This window comes from Drosophila santomea, chromosome 2L (assembly GCF_016746245.2).
Source record: "Drosophila santomea strain STO CAGO 1482 chromosome 2L, Prin_Dsan_1.1, whole genome shotgun sequence".
Taxonomy (NCBI): domain Eukaryota; kingdom Metazoa; phylum Arthropoda; class Insecta; order Diptera; family Drosophilidae; genus Drosophila; species Drosophila santomea.
In genome coordinates this window covers 23,050,956-23,056,548 of record NC_053016.2, presented here as the reverse complement: position 1 = coordinate 23,056,548, position 5,593 = coordinate 23,050,956, and positions in this window count along the sequence as shown.

The following is a 5,593-nucleotide window of genomic DNA, read 5'->3' as shown; positions in this document are numbered from 1 at the left end:
ACTGGATATATACGGCCATCGTCAGACCAATACTACTGTATGGGGTCGTGCTATGGAAGCCGGCTCTGAAAAAGATATCCAGCATAAAAATGCTAGCAAAGATGCAAACAGCCGCGGCACTCTGCATCAGCAGTGCTTTACGCACCACCCCAAACGAAGCCCTAAATGCCATACTCAACCTCCCGAGCCCAGAACTATCTGGCATGGAACAGGCTACAACAGCGGCAATCAGGCTTAGAGATACCAAACAGTGGAACCCACAAGAAGCGGGTCACTCATGTATCCTAAAAAACATTCAAATGGGGACTACCAAGACACACTACTGCACTCCAACGAAGTACATACGAACATCGTTCAACACAATCATCCCAGAGAGGAACGAGTGGAACTCACAGACACCTAGTCCCCAGAATGCTATATGATTCTATGCGGAAGGGTCAAAACTACAGAACAAAGTAGAAGGAGGAGTTTACTCCTACGCATCTCGTTTAGACTACCCGATCATTGCAGCGTCTTCCAAGCTGAAGTAGCAGCAATAAGGGAAGCCCTAAAACACTTTAAAGCACTAAAACCGGAAAGCTCACACGTGCACATTTTCAGTAATAGCCAAGCAGCTATCAATTCGATTGGCTCAATCTCAAGATACTCAAAAACAGTATCGAATTGCCGATCATCTCTACACGAGATGACACAACAATTCGTAATCAGCCTTATATGGGTACCCGGACACAGGGACATAGAAGGCAACTCCATCGCAGATGAATTAGCTCGAGAAGGCACTACCGCGCCACTCATACAAGAGATTGAGGGCATGAGTATGCCTTTAGCCACTTGTAAACTACTACTTGGAGAAAACCTAAACCGTAACAAACAGACAATATGGGAAAATACCACACACTGTCGGCTAACACGCCAAATATGGCCAAAAATAAGCTCAAAAAGAACGTCAAAACTTTTAAGATTGACCAGAGCAAACCTCAGCACTGCTATGAGAGTCATCACAGGGCATTGGTTGATAGGCACGCATGCCAGAAGACTAAATGCCCCGTATAACGATTTCTGCCATAGCTGTAGGGACGAAGAAATGGAAGAAACGGTAGAGCATCTACTATGCCACTGTCCAGCACTGCAAGCGAAAAGACTTGCTCAATTAGGAAGCATATTCCTTATAGACACGTCCGACCTGTCCGACACCGATCCACATCGGATAAAAAAAACTTCACCAGCGCCTCTGGCTGGGGAAACAGCTAACTTCACATGAACCTCGACGGGCAAAAGGGGAAAACACACGGTATCACAATGGACCTCTAAGTGGTCTAAGTGCGTCGGATAACCGACGGCCGGTAAAACCTAAGCTAACCTAACCTATTATATATACATATATTTATGTTAAAAGCATTTAAATGATTAACAAATTTATATCACACTAGAAAGAAGTACCAGATGACATCGCAGAAAGCGCTGAAGCGACACTTACATTGCCATAACTTAAGTTATAGACCGTTATGTTGTGGTTATAAACGAACATAACGTGGAAAGAAGGATTCCGACTTTCAGAGAGTATAATAAATTTTTTATCTGGGTTGAGATTGAATGTGAATTTTTTATATTTTGTGTATAAATTTAAAATCTAACGTCAACGAAAGATGTTGTATAGTTCCGCGCAAATAAAATACATTTAATATACGTATGGAATTTATTTCCCACCCGTTAGGGGCCTCACTCTGCTATTCTATAATAAAATGGGAGAAATTCAAAACAATTTTTAACAGCATCGGCGTAAGTGTCACATACCGATAAAAAAAACAGCAAGACAGATTATAGGTTTTAACTACCTTGACAATGTTGGGAATGAGCTTGCGAAAGAAACCACATAATTCCAAAAATTATTTTATTTGTTTTGGGTAATGGAAACTTTGTAATTGCGTTAGTTTTATTTGGATTGGGTTTGATGCCGTTTGTTTTTCAGTTTCCTTTTTTATGAACTCACATTTATCTTGCTGCAGTTTTATATTAGCATTTCTGAGTTTCCCAAAGACCTTCCTTAGAGACAGTATATGCTCCTCCAGTGAAGTGGAGTAAATTATAAAGTCATTCAGCTAAACTAAACAATCTTTGTAAATTAAATCTGTGATGCTAACGCCCCACCATACACAATGGGAAATTACAGACACAAACGACCGCGGTGAGTCTCTTTTTAACTTTATTTTTAGTTCAAATCTCTTCATATGTAATAAAGGTAATCACCCCACCTTTATCATTAAGAACCGAAAAGAGGTAATAGACCTAGCTCTCGTTTCTATACCACTATTAGAGAAAGTAACTGGAGGGTGCTAGATAAGCACTCTTTCTCGGACCACAGGTATATAGAAACGACCCTCACAATTAACCCCTCAAAACCAGCAGTTTTTACAAACCCAAAGAAAACGGACTGGCAAAAATACAAAAATATTTTAAGGGAAAAAATCCCAACGGGTCCCCCTACATACCCCCAAACAATTTCTAGTCTAAACGAACTAGTTTCAATTTTCACAGAAACCTGCAACTATGCACTAAAAAAGGCCTGCCCCAATAGCAAGCCCAAAAGAAAAAGAAAACCTCCCTGGTGGTCAGCAGAACTGTCCCCCCTCCGAATAGACTGCAGAACATTTTTTAACAGGGCCAAGGCAGGAAATGAGGAAGCCCTGCGGACCGCCTACAAGAGAGCCCTTGCAAACTACAAAAAAGCCATCGGGAAAGCAAAGCGATCCTCGTGGCATTCCTTCTGCTCAGAAATTGAAAATACAACTGAAGCAGCCGGACTTAGAAAAATCCTCTCCCAATCGGTCACAACCCTAGGCTACCTTAAAAGAGCAGATGGCTCCTTTACCAGCACGAGTGAGGAATCTCTGGAGATACTTCTAGACACTCACTTCCCAGGAAACAGCCAAAACGCTCTCACCTCCCAACAAACAAACGCCACACTTGCAAGTATCGAACTGTGCATAGACCCAAAGGTCCTCCATTGGGCCATACACAGTTTTAAACCATACAAATCTGCAGTTACAGACAAAATCCTACCCGCACAAATCCAACATGCGGGAAATATAGCCATAAACTGGCTTCTAGACATTTTTAAAAGGTCCCTACTTTTTGGACACCTACCGCAATCGTAGTAGTTCCTGATTGTCTTCATCACCAAAGCAGGGAAACCATCACACACAACCCCGAAGGATTTCAGACCAATTAGTCTGGCATCCTTCCTACTAAAGAATCCTTCCTTGAAAGAATCATCGGCCAGCATCTGAGATCAACTCTCAATCCAAGTCTCATCACAGACACACAACACGCCTACAAGAAAGGGAAATCGACAGAGACAGCACTACACTCTCTCGTCTCCAAGATAGAAAAATCAGGGTACCTGGGCGTAATACTTGACAGGAAACTGAACTGGAACTTGAACCTCACAGACAGGTACAAAAAAGCTTCAATAGCACTCTTCACGTGAAAGAAAGCAATAGGGCTCAAATGGGGCATGGCACTCTATATAGTAAACTGGATATATACGGCCATCGTCAGACCAATACTACTGTATGGGGTCGTGCTATGGAAGCCGGCTCTGAAAAAGATATCCAGCATAAAAATGCTAGCAAAGATGCAAAGAGCCGCGGCACTCTGCATCAGCAGTGCTTTACGCACCACCCCAAACGAAGCCCTAAATGCCATACTCAACCTCCCGAGCCCAGAACTAGCTGGCATGGAACAGGCTAGAGTAGCGGCAATCAGGCTTAGAGATACCAAACAGTGGAACCCACAAGAAGCGGGCACTCATGTATCCTAAAAAACATTCAAATGGGGACTACCAAGACACACTACTGCACTCCAACGAAGTACATACGAACATCGTTCAACACAATCATCCCAGAGAGGAACGAGTGGAACTCACAGACACCTAGTCCCCAGAATGCTATATGATTCTATGCGGAAGGGTCAAAACTACAGAACAAAGTAGAAGGAGGAGTTTACTCCTACGCATCTCGTTTAGACTACCCGATCATTGCAGCGTCTTCCAAGCTGAAGTAGCAGCAATAAGGGAGGCCCTAAAACACTTTAAAGCACTAAAACCGGAAAGCTCACACGTGCACATTTTCAGTAATAGCCAAGCAGCTATCAATTCGATTGGCTCAATCTCAAGATACTCAAAAACAGTATCGAATTGCCGATCATCTCTACACGAGATGACACAACATTTCGTAATCAGCCTTACATGGGTACCCGGACACAGGGGCATAGAAGGCAACTCCATCGCAGATGAATTAGCTCGAGAAGGCACTACCGCGCCACTCATACAAGAGATTGAGGGCATGAGTATGCCTTTAGCCACTTGTAAACTACTACTTGGAGAAAACCTAAACCGTAACAAACAGACAATATGGGAAAATACCACACACTGTCGGCTAACACGCCAAATATGGCCAAAAATAAGCTCAAAAAGAACGTCAAAACTTTTAAGATTGACCAGAGCAAACCTCAGCACTGCTATGAGAGTCATCACAGGGCATTGGTTGATAGGCACGCATGCCAAAAGACTAAATGCCCCGTATAACGATTTCTGCCATAGCTGTAGGGACGAAGAAATGGTAGAAACGGTAGAGCATCTACTATGCCACTGTCCAGCACTGCAAGCGAAAAGACTTGCTCAATTAGGAAGCATATTCCTTATAGACACGTCCGACCTGTCCGACACCGATCCACATCGGATAAAAAAAACTTCACCAGCGCCTCTGGCTGGGGAAACAGCTAACTTCACATGAACCTCGACGGGCAAAAGGGGAAAACATACACGGTATCACAATGGACCTCTAAGTGGTCTAAGTGCGTCGGATAACCGACGGCCGGTAAAACCTAAGCTAACCTAACCTATTATATATACATATATTTATGTTAAAAGCATTTAAATGATTAACAAATTTAAATCACACTAGAAAGAAGTACCAGATGACATCGCAGAAAGCGCTGAAGCGACACTTACATTGCCATAACTTAAGTTATAGACCGTTATGTTGTGGTTATAAACGAACATAACGTGAAAAGAAGGACCACGACTTTCAGAGAGTATAATAAATTTTTTATCTGGGTTGAGATTGAATGTGAATTTTTTATATTTTGTGTATAAATTTAAAATCTAACGTCAACGAAAGATGTTGTATAGTTCCGCGCAAATAAAATACATTTAATATACGTATGGATTTTATTTCCCACCCGTTAGGCCCCTCACTCTGCTATTCTATAATAAAATGGGAGAAATTCAAAACAATTTTTAACAGCATCGGCGTAAGTGTCACATACCGATAAAAAAAACAGCAAGACGGATAATGGTTTTTATGGAGTATTAAAGTGACCGGCCCTATAGGCAACAATAAGACACAAAAAATTGATGATTTCAATTTACATTTTCTTTTGCTATATCTGAGTCTTGTCAAAACCGTCGCCTTTTGAAAGTTATTTTATGTCCATTTTCAGATAATAGATAATTTTGGATAATCATCCATATGATAAATCCCAGTCATTCTGCTTGGGTACAGCCTGCAGAATTTATACAGAAGACAAAAAT